We start from the raw sequence: 17,746 nt of genomic DNA, 5'->3' as shown, positions 1-17,746 counted from the left end.
TTTTGGATTTGTCAGATTCTCCATCTCAGTCTTAGGGGTTTAGGATTGGAGAGGTTGGACCAGGCTCTTGATTCCTAGGACATCTGGAGAAAGGCAGATGCTGGAATGGAAGCAGCAGGTGCCAGGTCAATGGTAATGTGTGTATCTTTTAGGCTGTAACTTGGTGTAAGGAAGATAATTATATTTCCTATCACTGTGGTTATTACATGAAGCCTCCAGTCCATCAAGCTTTCTGAAATTTCTACCTACCTGGAAAATTGTGCCACATAATTCTAGAACCTCATAAAATACCCCAGTGTGTGCGTGCCTGTGTGTGCGTGTGTGTATGTGTGTATGCATGTGCCTGTGCTTGGGCACATATGTGTGGTCAGTTGGGCATTGAGTCACATGTCACCAGACAAACGTCATCCTGAGAGCCCAGCCCTGGGGCTCTCTGAGGCTTCAACACCAGATTTGGGGTCTGGGAATTGCCTGCTGCGCTTGGCTTTATGTCTGCTTGTCTGTATGGGAAGCTCTGAGCAGACATATCTCTCATGGAACCTCCAACTCCTCTTCCATCACCATCTTTGCTCCTTTTCCGTGTGTGTTTCTGGCCAAACCATTTTGTTTGCATCCTGATCCCCTTTCTTCCTACAGACTAAAAAAATCAGCTTTTATCTTCATTCCTTCCCTGGACAGTGAGTACTGACCAACCATCTGCTCCGATTGAGTGACTTGAAAAGGAGGGAAATTCTAGGAGGAAAAAGTAGCATTGGTCACTAGCCCAAAATATTATTCTGCCATATGTGAATTAGCTTGTGCATGAAAAATTTCTCCAATGAGTGTTCTTCTTCAGAGGCAGCTTTTCCCACTGGCAGCACTCCATCTCAGCTGAAAGGTTTTCCAGGCCGGCCTCCCTCTGCCATGCCATTTAGTTGCTAGCACTGGCTGTGTATGCCCTGGATACAGGTCACTGGGCAAAGCACAGCCAGTCTTGAGGATTGGAATATAGAGGGTGAGGCTTCCCACTATAGTCTGTTTTACTCAGAAGGGTAAGGGTGAACAGTTAGCAGTGAAGGGATGTATGACAAACAGTCCCTGCATTCTGAGAGCTTTTTGTCTCTCTGTAGACTTGGTGCCAGAGGTGCAGTGGGAGCAGTCTTGGAAGACTGCCAGGACGAGGTAACTTCTATAGCAGCTCTTGAAGATGGGATGGGACAATGGGTACACCTGTGCCTGTGATGGTTGGCATGAGGTGTGTGTGTAATAGTACAGCTCAGTGTTCAGGGCAAGTCATTCCTGGGCAAGATATTTAACTTCTCCAGACTTCAGTTTTTGTATCATTTGTCCAGTGGGCAAAATGATGTTGGATTTTCCTAGAGCTTCTTATCTACAGATTGAGGTTTAGGCACGAGAGAGGGTTACTAAGGGGTGCAGAGTGGTAGGACTGTTTCTTTTGGTATTATTTTGGGTTCCTAGTTCAATTTCACAAGCATTTATTGAGGGCCTATTTAACTGGTAAAGATAATGTAGGTAGGGGCACCTGGGTGGTTCAGTGGTTGAGCGTCTGCTTTTGGCTCAGGTCTTGATCCCAGGGTCCTGGGATCAAGTCTCGCATCGGGCTCTCCACAGGAAACTTGCTTCTCCCTTTGCCTGTGTCTTTGCCTCTCTCTCTTTGTCTCTCATGAATAAATAAAATCTTAAGAAAAAAAAAGATGGTGTATGTAAAACCTGGAAGGGAACTAGGTACAAGGTGGCTGAGGGAACTGGCAAATTTTGAGATTGGGACCCCGGTGGGTATCTGGGGTACACTTTGAGTGCTTTAGTCCTGGGGAGGTGGTGTTGAGATGATTGTTTGGGACAGTATGTAGGACTGTGTTCTTACTTGTGCTCAGTTAAGAGTCTTCTGATTGCAAGAAAGAAAAAAAACTCAGTGTGATCTGGTTAAACAAAAAATTACGAAAAAGATCCCAGGGTGTCTCAGGGAACCCAGGGGAGGAGGTGGAGCTAGAGTTCAGGAAGGCTTGAACAGGAACTGGAAACCCTCCAAAACCCTCAAACTCCCAGCTGGTTTCTTTGCAGTAATTGCTAAACTGATCCTAAAATTCATACGGAAATTTAAGGGTAATCTTGAAAAAGAATAACAAAGTTCGTGGACTGTACTTCCTGATTTTGAAACTTACTACAAGTCTATAGCAATCAAGACAGTTTGGTACTGGCGTGAGGATAGCTGTATAGATCAATGAAATAGAATTTAGAGTCCAGAAATAAACCCTCACGTTTGCGGTCAGTGGATTTCCAACAAGTGTGTCGTGACCATTCAATGAAGAAACATAGCTTTTCAACAAATGGGTGCTGGGACAACTCTACCCACATACAAAAGAATGAAATTGAGACCCTCTCTCATACCATATATGAAAATTAACTTAAAATGGATCAAATATCTAAATGTAAGAGCTAAAACTATATAACACTTAGAAGAAATCATAGATGAACATTTTTGTGACTTCGAATAAGGCAATGATTTCTTAACAGTGACACCAAAAGCATAGCAATGACAACAGGAACAGCACGTTGATAAATTGGACTTCATCAAAATGAAAAACTTTTGTGTAACAAAGGACACCATCAAAAAAGTAAAAAGGCAAACCACAGGGTGGGAGAAATTATTTGCAAATCACGTATCTGATAAGGGACTCATATCTAGGATATATAAAGAACCATTTCAATTCAATAATACAAAGACAACACACTTAAAACATGGGCAAAGGATCTGAATAGACATTTCTCCAAAGAAAGTATATGAATGGACAGTAAGTACATGAAAAGATGTTCAGCATCATCAGCCACAGGGAGATGCATATCAAAGCCATGGTGAGCTACTCCTTTATAGCCTCTAGGATGACTATAATCAAAAAGAAGATGATGACAAGCATTGGTGAGGATGGGGAGAAACTGGAATCTGCATGCCCTTATATATGCTGCTACTGGGAACGTAAACTCGTGCAGCTGCTTTGGAAAACACTCTGGCAGTTTCTTAAAAGGTTAAACATCAGGTGCCTGGGTGGTTCAGTCGGTTGTGTCTGCCTTCAGCTCAGGTCGTGGTCCTGGGGTCCTGGGATTGAGCCCCACATTATGCCCCTGCTCAGCAGAGAGCCTGCTTCTCCCACTTTGCCTGCTTCTCCCCACTGCTTGTGCTCTCTCTTGCTCTCTTTCTCTCAAGTAAATAAATAAAATCTAAAAAAAAAAAATATGGTAAACATAGAGTTACCAAATGACCAGCAGTTCCTTTTTGAGATATATACCCAAGAGAAATGAAAATATATGTTTGTATAGAAACTTGTTTTTTTTTTTAATTTTTTTTTTAAATTTATTTATGATAGTCACACACAGAGAGAGAGAGAGGCAGAGACACAGTCAGAGGGAGAAGCAGGCTCCATGCACCGGGAGCCTGATGTGGGATTCGATCCCGGGTCTCCAGGATCGTGCCCTGGGCCAAAGGCAGGCGCCAAACTGCTGCGCCACCCAGGGATCCCTGTATAGAAACTTGTAACATGAATGTTTATAGCATTATTAATAATAACTCAATGTGGAAACAACCCAAAAGTTCATCAACAGATGGATGGGTAAACAAAATGTGACATATCAATTCCATGGCATGTTATTTGGCCATCAAAAGAAATCAGATATTGATACATGTTACAACATAGATGAACTTTGAAAACATATGCTAAGTGAAAGCCACAAAACACCAAATACTGTATGATTCCATTTATACTGAGTGTCTAGAACAAGCAAATTCATAGAGATAGAAAATAGACTCATGGTTTCCTAGGGCTGGGGAGGTTGTTGGGGAGAAAAAGGGAGAGAGTGCTTGCTAAAGGGTAGAGGCCTCTCTGTGAGATGGTGTAAATATCCTGGGGCTAGATAGTGGTGCTGGTGGCACAACTTTGTGAATATATTAAAACCATTGGATTGTATACTTTAAAATGGTGAATCATATGATATATAAATTACATCTCAGTGCAACCTAAAAAAGAGAAAGAATCTTACTGGCCCAGCTCGGATCATTGTGTAACCCTGGACCAGTCAGTTTCTCTGGAGGGATGGGGTTTTATGGATAAAATATGGCTGCTGTGGTCATCACTCTATGTGAGAGGAGTTCGTTCTCAGAGAGGAAGGGTGGATTGTGGGCTGGGCAAACACCATAAGAGGTTTTATCTAGCTGCCCTCACTGCCCTTGGCACTAAAAGGGAGTATTTTTTTTTATTAAAGATTTTATTTATTTGACAGAGAGAGTACAAGCAGAGGGAGTGGCAGAGGTTGAGGGAGAAGCAGACTCCCTGCTGAGTAGGGAGCTTGACTTGGGGCTCCATCCCAGGACCCTGGGATCATGACTTGAGCCAAAGACAGATGTTTAACCAACTGAGCCACCCAAGTACCCCTAAAATGAGCTCAAAGAATGTACCCATTCTTCCATCCTTCTTCCTACCCCCACTGGTGGTACCTAATACGGGGCTCTGCCTGGATGTCCAGGATGCGGCTCTGCACACTGATGTGTCCATTAGGCAGCCAGCTACACAGGCTATAGCTCTCCTAGGCACCAACATGCCACCTCCATCTGCCTCTGCTAGGTAAGATACCTTTTTGTCTACTAGGGTAGCCCATTGGCCTCACAGAGCACCAAACCCCCTCTGGGCAGTGGCCTATGCTCCCAGTTGCTTTGGCTCCTTCTCTAGGGACCTGGTACTCTCCACACAATCAGCCACCTACCTCCTGGAGGCCACACAGCTCTGAAGATGGGGGTTCTGGCCCTGGCACTGTTGGAGCACTTATGTGTGCTAACTTGTCACCTGTTGCACAGTTTCCCTGAGGTTTCACAGCCACCTTCTGAAGCGGTTGTCACTACTCTACATGTTAAAATGGAGGCTCAGAGAGGTTAGGACACCTGGCTAAGATCATGGAGCTGGGGATTGAGTGCAGGTCTGTACTTCATGGCTGGTGTAGTCTAGGCTGGAGCTGAGTAGTTCTCAGCACCTCCCCTACTCCCTGCTTTCCCACTCTTGTTCCCCCTCATATGCTTGGAGGTATGTACATAGTCTGTGGCCCTTGGCCACAGCATGCACCTCTGCCTTCACAGCACATGCCCTTGCTGGAGACCCAGGTTCGGTGGCATCTCTGGTGCCTGCATGATGCGGCCTCTCACAGGCAAGCATTGCAGGGGGCATGGAACACATGGGAACACTGGAAGGGGCTGGTGGCAGTGCACAAGAATCCTTCAGGTACCACCAAAATGTTCTAGAACCTTCTGGGGCTGCTCCCTAGTCAATTCCTCTTATACACCCAGAGCAGGTGCTGAGAGTTTGCTGGGTTGTCAGGATGGGGGAGCTTGCTGTTGTAGGGGATTAGAACACCGCATTAGTTCAGCTCACAATTACTAGGCACTTACGTTTTAAGCCCAAAGCCAGACCCTGGGATTGGTGGGGAAACAAATATGAAACAGACACATCTCTGTTGGTGAAAGCTTACAGCCCTGCCCTGCAGGCATACATTTGGACAGACAGTTGCAGTGGAATGTGATGAGGGCTAGCAGAGATACCCTTTGAGAGGATGGAAGGGGTTTCCTGCAGACTTGGTGATGCCTGAGCCATCTCCAAGGGTGAGTAAGGTCAGCCGGCTAAAGAAAGAGGCATTCTGGGTAACAGCAACAGTGCATACCCAGTGAGGTTAGGAATGCAGGGGGTGGGAGGGATGTGGGGCAGTTACTACTACAGATGGAATACTGGGGTGGGGTTTTGGGCGCAGACGGGGCTGCCTATGGGAGTATGGGACAGCTGTACAGAGGGCTGAGCTGACTTCTCTGGGTGAGTGGGAGCCATTGAAGGATTTTAAGGGGAGAGGAAACCAGATTTGAATCTGCGGGCCCCCCTGGCTGCCCTCTGCTGACTCATTGCAGAGGTTGGAGGCTAGGATGGGAGCTGTGGGGTTAGGGAGAGTGGACAGTTTGGAGAGTTATTGAGGAGGTGGTCCCCCCAGGCTAGATTGGTTTGGATGTGGGAGATGAGGGCAAGGGAGGTGTCAAGGTGAAGACTTCCGAGTTTCCTGTTGAGCCCTTGGGTTTATCTTGGTCCCAATTCTGGAAATGAGGGAGTAAGCCTCTGAATACAGAATCTCTGCTCCCTTCTTTCCCCTTTTTGCGTGGCTGGTTTAGATCCTGACCTTCGTACCTATCCCCTCATGGAGGGGACAGAGGAGAGGAGTAGCATGTGGAGGGTTCTAAGAGTTGGTCTGTTGCCAGGAAACAGGCCAGGCAGTCAGTGCCTTCTCCCTGACCTTGCAGGCAGACCTGGTGGTGGTCCTGGGCTCTGACCCCTACCTTGCTCAGTTCCTAGGAAGCCTCTGGCAGGTGAGCTCCAGGTAAGCACTGGCTGGCACTGGCACCCTGTAAGCATACCTGGCTGGACATGCCTGCAGGGAACCCGCTTTCGGACACCTTGTGGGCTCTGAGTCTGAGAATAGTGCTGGCATGCGTAGGCATGTGTAGGCGTGTGTGTACACTTGCTTGTGCAGGTGGACATGAGCTTCGAGGGCCCATGTGGGTGACTGTGTGGTGCCTTTTTTGGCTTTAGCGAGTTCCTATGGTAACCACGAACATGTCTCTTTTGGGATCTGGAGTCTCAGGGCGTGAGTGGCTACAGGGAGAAGCAAGGCGGGCGGGTGCTTAGCTGGCAATTGGGCTGTGGCCTGATTTCATTGCCAGGCACCAGGGATGCACCTGGAGGTGCCATTTGCCAGGCAGCAAGGTCTGCAAATTCCAGGGATTTGTGTGTTCCTGGCCCTCATCCCGGCTGGTCCCTGCCATGCCTAGGAAGCCCTGGTGAGTCCCTGTTCTGATTTCTTGGTGGACAAGCAGCTCCCTGGGTCTTGACCAGGTCTGGGTGGGTATCTGCTGATGGGCGAGCAGGGTGCTGGCTGGCAGCTCTGGCTGGTGGGCACTGAGCATTGGGCTCTATTGAGATGGGTATGGGGATATGGGCAGGAGGGGTTCTCCTTATTCCTGGGGCCCTGTAAGGGTGTTTGCCATGTGGCTGGTGAGCTGAATGGTTCTTATTGATCCCATGGGACAGGGCTGAGTGTGTGACTGTGGGAGACAAGGGCAGGGAAGCAGGAGAGCAGGATGTAGATGGCAGCCTGTGGCCCACCAGCCTGGGTCCAGCTATCCTTGGGGGAGCAGCCTCACTCCATTCAGCTCCCTGGAAAGATCCTTCGATCCCTAAGTCCCTGGCCATGTGCTTGAGCTTCTTCACAGGTCTTCGGAGGCCTAGAGGCCTGCTGGCCTGATCTGGTGAGAAGACTGAGGGTCTTGTGAAGAGGAGTCCGGAGGGCTCTATTTGGTTCACCAGGACCTGGATTTGGCCAGGGCTGGGGAAGAATTGCTCCCATGGTTTTTGGAGAGAGCTCTGACACCCCCCCTCGCCCCCACACTGTATATCCTGTGTACACTATGGACCCCTGGGCGTGTCAGGACCCCCAATGCCCTCAGAGAGGCTCCTACTGGACAGGGACCCAGACAGCACTCCAAGATGCCTGGGAGTGTGGGTGGTGCTTGCTTCTGTTTCCTTCTTCCTGCTGCCCCCTCTGGGGCTGGGAGCAGGCAGTGGGCTTGCGAATGTTGGGAGGGGATATAGATGGCTTGTGCTGGGAGGGCCATCTATGCTGTTCTCTCTGCCTTGGAGGGGCCCTTGGTGAGGCTCTCCTAGGACGGGGGCCGTGCAGCAGGGGTTGCCGGATTTGGCTGTGGGGTTGAGGTCTTGCTGAAGGTCAAGGGGAGCAAGGAAGTAGACATTCTTGCTTTTTCCAGACCATCTAGGCACCACCCTTTCTAGAAGGCAGAGTCCGGAGCTTCATCCCCAACAGTTTTCCCTAGGGACATTGGGAGGAGTGGGGAGCCCTTACGAGAGATCTCCAGAATCATAGAACTTGAAATTAAAAAAAATCAAATTAGCCACTATGTGAATTATTTGTACCCGTGAAACTAGTCACTGAACCTGAGCTTGGTTATCTCCAGTTACAGGGAGCTCATTACTTTGTAAGGCTACCTATTCTATTACAATACAGCTCTGAATGTTCAAAGCTGACCATTCTTTTAATCTGGAGTCTCTCTGACTGCCATTTCTTTGTCCACTATCCCTCCCCAAACAAGGCTAATCCCTCCTTCTCCTGAGACCCCATCAGATTTTGGCAGGTGGTTCTTGTTCCTTGTGTCTCTTCTTCTCCCTAGCTGGTTGTCCCTGGCTCCTTCAGCTGTATTTGGGATTTCTCACTGCCTGGGCTACTCTTTGCTGGAAAGAATCAGGTTTCCAGGCTTCGTCTCAAAGCCTGGCCAGAGGGGTTGACCTGGGCAGCCTGCAGGAGCCCAGTGGACATGAGGATGGACAACTAGAGGGCATGGGCCTCCTTGTTTACAGATCAGTACGTGAAACTCTAAGAGGGGATGTTCCTAATTGGAGATGGCACAGCACAGAGGTGGGGGATGCAGGACCAGGATGAGATGGCACAGCACAGAGGTGGGGGATGCAGGACCAGGATGAGAGGTCAGCAGTGTGGCTCTGTGCAGTGCCTGGCTCCTTTCCTGCTTTCCCAGCAACCCCTCCATTGTCACTGCTTTCTGACCTAGCATGGGCCTTGTCTCTTCTCTCTAAGAGAGGCCTTGTGGCTGCAGGGATCTGGCAGGGCCAGAGCCAGCCACAGGGAGGGGTCTGGGGACACACATCAGCATTCCACCAGGATGCCGTCTATCTCACCAGATCTTTTTTTTTTTTTTAAAGATTTTATTTATTTATTCATGAAAGATACAGAGAGAGAGAGAGAAAGAGAGAAAGAGAGAGGCAGAGATACAGGCAGAGGGAGAAGCAGGCTCTACACAGGGAGCCCGACGTGGGACTCAATCCCGGGTCTCCAGGATCACGCCCTGGGCTGAAGGCGGTGCTAAACGACTGAGCCACCTGGGCTGTCCTCACCAGATCTTTTCTGTCCAAGAGAAGCTGGAAATCTGGACTTGTAGGAAAAATCTTGATAGTTAACTCAAGCCGTGTGTGGCCTGCCCCAGGCCAGATTCAGCACAGGGGCTCATCAGTGGGCCACCTTTGTTCTGGGGCTGTCATCCCTCTCAGGTCCCAGTTCCTGGTTCTCCATGGCTGACTCCTTAGACCCTCTCCCAGATCACCACTCCCTAGTGCTCTCACCCCCACCTTTGGCCGCTGACTGATCATTTCCTGTTCTATACCCAGACTGTGCTTACTCTCAATTAACCTTTTCTGTCTTCCAATCCAATTCTTTCTCTGTCACCGGGTTGTGAAGGGCCTGAGTCATGGAGTTGTCTCCTGCCCTCCTCGCAGTTCAGGCCCATTATCTCCTGCCCAGACAGTGACAAAGGCTTTCTAATGAACCTCCTCCTCAGGCCTCTGCTAGCTCTGACTAATCCATCACCCCAAAAGCCATCTTCTCCAGCTCTGCCCTCCCTGTGCCTATGGCAGGCTTTGTTGGTGCTGGCTCCATCCAGGCTTGTTCCTGGACCCCAACCCCTGACCCTGTTGTGGGGGACCTGAGCAGTCTTTGGTTGTGTTGACTTTCTGGTGACTTCTCTTTCCGGCATTAGCATCCACTAACGGTCTTTGGTTCATAGCAGGGAGTTTGATTCTCCCCTCCCTGACAAGGCAGTAGTTCCCAGACTTTTTGCACTTTGCTATCACCTGGGAGGCTTTAGGAAATTCTCATGCTGGGGTGCCTGGGTGGCTCAGTCAGTTGGGTGTCTGCCTTTTGCTCAGATCATGATCTTGGGGTCATGGGTTCGAGTCCTGTGTTGGGTTCCCTGCTCAGTGGTGAGTCCGCTTCTCTCTCTGCCTCTGCCTCCCTTCTGCTTGTTTTGTTTTTCTCTCTTTCTCTCTCAAATAAATTCTTAAAAAAAAAAGAAAAGAAACTCTCATGCACCCAGTTGCACCCAGTTCCAGAATTGGAATTCAGAGTGTCTGGGGTAGAACCTGGTATCAGTGTTTTTTTCTTTTTTAAGATTTCCAGGTGATTCTAATATGCAGCAAAATTTGGGAACCCCCGTTCCATTGGATGAGCAAGTGTGATGATAGTCAATGGTTCGGGTCAGGTTGGATGTTAAAATGGGCTTAACGTGGCTGAGTCACTATAGGTCAAGGCTTCTATTGACATTTGGGTCTGGATCAATCTTTTAGTAGGGGCTGTCCTGCGCAGAGTAGATACTGAGCAGCATCTCTGGCCTTTGCTTCCACGATACCAGCAACCTACTCTCCAGCAGTGACAATCAAAAATGTCTCCAGACATTGCTGAATTTTCAGGGTAGGGGATATAGAAGCTCTCCCATCCTACAGAGAAGCCCTGCTCTGGGCCTAGCCAGACTCACCTTCACAGCATTCCAGAATATGCACAAAAGAAAAGGTTGCCAACCAGTGAACCTCATCTTAGGGGTTAATGTGTGGGCTTTAGAGTCTGTGTTTTAAATCTTGTCTCTGCCATCTGGATGACCTTGGGCAAGTTATTTAACCTCTCTGTGCCTTTGTACACATTTCTAGGGTTTGGGGTTTTTTTTTTTTTTTCCTTCCCCTTTTTTTATATCTCTTGATCTTTGGCTCCAGCCAGATGGTGTGACTTGCTGTTTTCTGGCACTTTTTAGTGCTGTTGTCTTTGCTCATGTTGTTCCCTTAGCAGGAAATGCCCTGCGGTTTCTGCCTATGTTCCTTCTGGCCTTGAAGTCTGGGACTGTGGGAACCTCCCAGGGTGCCCAGCCTGACTCTGCCACGGTTTGTTGTTCAGGTGAGGTGGCTGACCCCTCCCTGCCTCAGGCTGAGCTGTGAACCAGCAGTTTACCACTGTGTCATCCTCCACCTCAGGCCCCGCTCATTCTTAGAGGGTGGAGTGGGCGGAAATCCGTCCTGGCAGGCCGCAAGCCACACAGCTGACTTCTAGAGCCCTGCCCTGAGGGGTGTGTGTGTGTGTATGTGTGTGTGTGTGTGTGGTTTGTAGGAGAGAGAACGAGAGACACAGAGATGGCAGACATTGCCACTTTCTTGGTTACGTTTTACAAGCAGACACCATCTGGAATTGGGGACCTTTGGGCTGCAAACTTTCCCAGGCCCATTTCTGGGCTCAGAAGGAGGACTTGAAGGGATCTCACCTTACCACGCCCTGCCTAGACCCTCTGCCAGTTCAGCCGAGGCTGGACTAGGGGTGCCCACCCTGGCTGCTGTGCAGACCCACCCTAAGGAGTCTGCTTCCTCAGGCCTGGGTGGGGCCCAGGAGACCTGAGTGTTATCAGGGCCACAGGTGATACTTTTGAGGCAGCTGGTTTGCGGTTGTTTGGGAACTAGTGACATTTAAACCTCTCTTCCCACGATCTAGATTCAATGGTTAGGTTCAAATGCTCTGGGTGACTCTCTGCAAGCTACACAGCCTCTCTGTGCCTCAGTTTCTTTATTTGGGGATAATAATTGTAGATGCTATTGTTGTAAGGTTTCAAGGAGATAATCTAGCTGAGGTGTGGAGTACCACAGCTGGTACATAGTGCTTGGTAAATGTTACCTGCCTCAGGATTTCTGATGTTAGTAGTGATAGTCCTGCACTGTGTGGACACAAGTATGTACATAACATGGCCACATGCATGCAGGCATGCACCCAGGGCAAACTGGACCCATGTGCACCCAGACCCAGGCCTGTGGCTGACAGGTGAGGGCAGGTGGTGTCACTGCGGACACCTGCATGGACATGCCCTCACTTAGTAAACCTACCAGGCAGGCAGACGTGTGTGTGTGTGCGTGTGTGTGTGTGTGTTTGTGTATACTGAGGCCCAGATGAGCTGGCTTTTGTTGTATTTACACTCTGACATTATTCCTGGGCTGAGCTTCAGGAGACCAAGGTGCCCTGTTTCTATAGCAACCACAATGCACTAGGAATAGGAGGGAGAGGGAGGGATGGGAAAGCCTGAGCTGGTCGTGGTCATGAGGGCGTCCTGACTGCATAGGCTGTGGGCCTTGCTTCCACACCCTCCGCCATCCAGAGGCTCTTGTTTTGTTTGTTTTATTTTTGTTTTATTTTATTTTATTTTAAGATTCAAAAAAAATTATTTATTCTTGAGAGACATAGAGAGAGGGAGGCAGAGACACAGGCAGAGGGAGAAGCAGGGTACCTGCAGGGAGCCCGATGCAGGACTCAATCCTCAGATTGAGGATCACACCCTGAACCGAAGGCAGAAGCTCAAACGCCAAGCCACCCAGGTGTCCTTGTTTGTTTGATTTTTTACAATAGTGACATGACCACCTTGGAGTACTGATGACCCAAACCTGACAGTTGTGAACATTTTGTTGCCTTTTCACCAAACCTTTTTAAAAATTATGGTAAAAATTACCTAATATAAGGTTTATTATTTTAAGCATCTTCAAGTGCGCCGTTCAGTGGCATTAAGTATATTTATAACGTTGTACAACCATCGCCACTGATCATTTCAAGAACTTTCATCCTCAGGCTAAAACTCTGTACCTGTCAAACACTAACTCCCCGTTCCTCCCTCCCTCAGTCCCTGCTAAGCAGGGCTGTCTCTGAGTTTGGCCACCCTGAGCAACCTCAGAGAAGTGGGTTTGTGTAGTATTTGCCTCTTCGTGTCTGGCTTGTTTCACTTGGGCATAGTGTCTTCCAGGTTCATCCGTGCTGTAGCATGTGTCTAGAATTTCCTGCCTTTTTAAGGTTGAATTCTCTTGTAGCTGTATTTTATTTATCCCAATTTTGTTTATCCACTTGTCTGCTGAGGACACTTGCGCCTTCTGGCTGATATGAATACTGCTGCCATGAGCATGAATCTACAAATACCTGTTTGTGTCCCTGCTTTCAGTTCTTTCAGGCATATATCCAGAAACTGAAATGCCAGATCATATGATAATTTTGGATTAAACTTTTTTTTTTTTCAAATAAAAGCAATGGCATCATCAAGTTAAATCCCTGTAATCACTCCTTCTTGGCCCTGTTGCCCTGTCTCCCCTATTCGGAGAGCAATACTGTCGGGAATGTGACGTGTTCTTCCTCAGTGTGTGTTTTTAATACTGTCACATCCATAAGGAGGCATCTAGAAACATTATATAATTTTTTCTTTGTGTTAGGAATCCATATGCATGATGTCCTTTTACATCTGTGTGCATATCACGGTCATGTTCTGGCACCAGACTGCTGGGGTTCAGGTCTTGGCTCTGCCATGTACCAGCTTATGAGACTTCGGGCAGGTTATGTAATTTCTCTGTGCCTCAGTTTAGTCATCCGTAAAATGGGAATAATAGTAACACCTAAAACCTTCTTGCCAGGATTATTTTGGGGACTACATAAGCCTGCATATGTCATGTGCTTAGAAGAGTGTTCGCTGTTACCACTGCAGTTCTGCATTTGTGCCCCTCTACGTGGATTTTGGAATCTATCTAGGGTGTCAGGCATCTAATTCCTTTTTGTTCACTGCCTTTTTGGTGGTTAGGTGTACACACATGTCATATTGTTTGTTTCTCCCTTATATGTCCTTTTGATGGGCTTTTGTGTCATTTCTATTTTATTTTTTTTAGATTTATTTGAGAGAGAGAGAGAGCACACACGTGAGAGAGCACATGGGGTGGGGGAGGGGCAGATGGAGAGGGAGTCTCAGGCCTACTCTGCCCTGAGTGTAGAGCCTGACGCGACACTCCATCCCACGACCCTGAGATCGTGACCTGAGCTGAAACCTAGAGTCAGATGCTCAACTGACTGTGCCCCCAAGTACCCGCATTTTCTTATGTTGCAATTAATGCTATGTAATGACTATGTCCTTGTGTGACCCTCCATGCATTTGTGTGAGAAGCTTGTGGGTATACCTGCAGCTGGGGCTGTTAGGTTGCAGCTCTTCCACATGTAGCCAGATTACCCTCAAGAGAGGTTTTATATTTTCTTCTGTCCATTTTTAGTCAGATTATTTGTTTTTTGGGTGTTGAGTTGTATAAGTTCTTAATTTTTTCATATGTTTTTTATGTTAAGTAGGCTCCATCCCCAATGTGGTGCTTGAACTCACAACCCTGAGATTAAGAGTCACATGCTCTACTGACTAAGCCAGCTAGGCACTCCGATAAATTCTTTATAGATTTTGGATACTACACTTTAATGGATATGTCATTTGCAAATTTCTTCTCCCATTTGGTAGGTTGTCTTTTAGTTTTGTTGATTGTTTCCTTCACTGTGCAGAAGTTTTTAATTTTGATATAACATAGTAGGTTAACTATACTGTAATTTAAAGTAAAAAAAATGTTTTATGATTTTACTTATATGTGGAATCTATAAAACAAAAAGCAGAGACAGACCCATAAATACACAGAACAAACTGATAGTTGTGAGGGGGCAGAGGTTGGAAGGTACAGGCTCCCAGTTATGCAATCAGTAAGTCACGGGCATAAAACGTACAGCATAGGAATATAGACAATTAGTAGTGTTGTATGACAGATGGTAGCCACACTTGTAAGCATAGCATCATGTGCAGACTTATCCAATCACTATGTCATACAGCTGAAAGTAATGTAACCTTGTAGACCAACTATACTGCAATAAAACAGTGCATATATGTATTTTATGTATATTACTTTACTGTTTTAATTTTTAAAAAAGATTTTATTTGTTTATTCATGAGAGACACATAGAGAGAGGCAGAGACACAGGCAGAGGGAGAAGCAGGCTCCATGCAGGGAGCCGGATGTGGGACTCAATCCCTGGACTCCAGGATCATGCCCTAGGTGGAAGGCAGGCATTAAACCACTGAGCCACCCAGGGATCCCTTCTTTTTTCTTGTTTATAAAAATAGTACATGTTCACTATAGAAGATTAGAAAATGCATACAAATATTGGGATGAAAAAATAAAGACCAATGACCCAAAATGGTTATTTGGGTTTTCTTTAGTCTTTTTGTACTTTGTAGCTTCCTTTTAAAACTTATTATAGGGCAGCTGGGTGGCTCAGTTGGTGAAGCGTCTGCCTTTGCCTCAGGTCATGATCTCTGGGTCCTGAGTTGAGCCCCACATTGGACTCCCTGCTCACGGGGAGTCAGTTTCTTCCTCTCCCTCTACTTCTCCCCCCTACTTGTACGGTCTCTTTCTCAAATAAATAAAATAAAAATCTTAAAAAAAACTTTATTATATAATTATATTTTCAATACCATTAAATATTATTTAAAGACATAATTAAAAATATTGCATACAGGGGTGCCTGGAGTGCTTAGTCGGTGAAGCGTCTGCCTTCAGCTCCTGTCATGATCTTGGGGTCTTGGGATTGAGTCCTGTGTTGGGCTCTCTGCTCGTGGGGAGCGTGCTTCTCTCTCTTTTCCCTGCTCGTGATCTCTCTTGCTCTCTCTCTTAAATAAAATCTTTAAAAAATATTGCATACAGTCCTATCATTATGATGTTTCATAGTTCATTTAATTATTACTTTATTTTTAGATAACAAGGTAGTTTTAAAATTTTAACTATGAGTAATGCTGCAAAAACATCTTTGAATATAAATCTTTGTATATCTCTTGTTTTTGTATATCTCTTTATTTTCTTTGACAAGCACTAAAGGTAGGATGTTTTCACATATTTATTTTTATTTTATTTTTTGAGAAAATATTTGTTTTTTTAAACTGATATAATTTTTTTTAATCTTTTTTTTTTATGATTTTATTTATTTATTTGAGAGAGAGAAAGAGAGTGAGAGCGAGCACAAACCAGGAAATACAGAGGAAGAAGTAGGTTCCCCACTGAGCAGGGAGCCCAGTGCAGGGCTTGACCCCAGGACCCTGAGATTATGACCTGAGCTGAAGGCAGATGCTTAACCAACTGAGCCATCCAGGCACCCTGAGAAAATATTTCTTAATGACTCTTGCCTTTTTTTCTATTGGAATGTTCATATATTTCTTGTTGGCTCATTAGAGCTCTCTTTTAGTTAAAGCTATTAACCATTTGTCATTCATATTTTTATTTCTAAATCTTTCTCAGTTTACCCTTTGCCGTTAAATTTTACTCTTGTTTTTTAGTGTGAAAGTTTATTTTTTTAAATTTATTTTATTTTATTTTTTTTAGTGTGAAAGTTTAAAGTTTTAAGTTGGTAAAATCTATCAGTCTTTTCATTTGTGACTTCCTTGTTACTTTAAAAAAAATCATTTATTTTAGAGAGAGAGAGAATGAGAGAGTGAGCACAAGCAGGAGGAGCAGAGGGAGAGGGGGAGAGAATCCAAGGTAGACTACATGCTGAGCACAGAGCTTGACACGGGGCTGGATCTCATGACCTGAGATCATGACCTGAGCTGAAACCAAGAGTTGGATACTTAACCGACTGAGCCTCCAGGCGCCCCTTCTTTGTTATATTTATGCTTAGAAAAGTCCTTCTCCATCTAGTAGATTGATGGTTCCCATATATGTATATAAATATTAATAAAATATATTTTTATTTTATTTATTTTTTAAAAGATTTTAATTTTAATTTATTCATGAGAGACATACAGAGAGAGAGGCAGAGACACAGGCAGAGGGAGAAACAGGCTCTATTCAAGGGAGCCCGAGGTGGGACTCCATCCCAGGGCCCCAGGATCATGCCCTGGGCTGAAGGCGGCGCTAAACCGCTGAGCCACTGGGGCTGCCCTAAAATATATATTTTAAACAGGTTTATTTCCTTTTCACATTTAACTATTTATTTATTTTTAAAAGATTTTATTTGTTTATTCATGAGAGACACACAAAGAGAGAGGCAGAGACACAGGCAGAGGGAGAAGCAGGCTCCATGCAGGGAGCCTGACATGGGACTTGATCCTGGGTCTCCAGGACCACGCCCTGGGCCGAAGGTGGCGCTAAACTGCTGAGCCACCGGGGCTGCCCACATTTAACTCTTTAATCCATTTGTAATTTAGTTTGGGGAAAGATGAGAGATGAAATTAGAGTTCTATTTTTCCAAATAGTCATTCCAGCACTAGATTTTATTTTATTTTATTTTACTATTTTATTGTTTTATTTTATTTTATTTTTTCCAGCACTGGATTTTAGTTTTGCACTTCCATTACTAAATTCTTGTGTACAAAGATACCTTTCTAGGTTTCTGTTTGATTTCCTTGACCTGTCTGTTGACTCTTATTCTGGCTCAAACGTGAAAAAGAGCAAGTTTTGCTCAAGTAACAGGTGAGGCTGGATTATTGGAAGAGTGAGGAATCAGGCCAAAGGGGTGGAGGTGGAGGGCCTGGTTGGTAGAGGTGAGTCTTTGAGGGTCAGACTTCAGAGTGTGCATTCAGTTTGTTGAGCTACAGGGAGATTGTTGGAGGCTCTGAGCGGAGGCACAGAGCCTTATAGGAAGGTCACCATGGCTGCCAGGGGAGATCCTGTGGGACTTTGTTGGAAGCTGATGGACACAGACCAGCAATGAGTCAAGAGAAAGATGAAGGCAGCATCAAGTGTGCTGTGGGAATAGACAGATGGCTGCGAGATGCTATGGGGTACAGTGTACAAGATGTGGAGGCTAGCTGAACTTGGGTTGGAGGGAAAGAGGAGCTAAGGAATATGTCCTGGCATGGGATCCGTGTGACTCAGATAATCAAGTTTTTTTTTTTTTTCAGTGTGTAAAAACTTACATGATGATGGTTTAATATAAAGCTATATATAGAACAAATAGCAACTTAGCTAGCATTGCATGCGTATTCTGTGCAACTGCGCTGAGATGCTTTTATATG

The 17,746-nt window shown here is 46.1% G+C and overlaps 1 protein-coding gene across 3 annotated transcripts in view; it reads left to right on the top strand.

The window, feature by feature from the left end:
* RAP1GAP2 (RAP1 GTPase activating protein 2) overlaps positions 1-17,746 on the top strand; it is a 217,700-nt gene that overhangs the window by 40,142 nt on the left and 159,812 nt on the right. The gene's annotated exons all lie outside the window — the stretch shown is intronic.

The sequence above is a fragment of the Vulpes lagopus genome, chromosome 12, assembly GCF_018345385.1.
Source record: "Vulpes lagopus strain Blue_001 chromosome 12, ASM1834538v1, whole genome shotgun sequence".
NCBI lineage: Eukaryota > Metazoa > Chordata > Mammalia > Carnivora > Canidae > Vulpes > Vulpes lagopus.
This window is presented reverse-complemented; position numbering and strand designations above follow the sequence as displayed.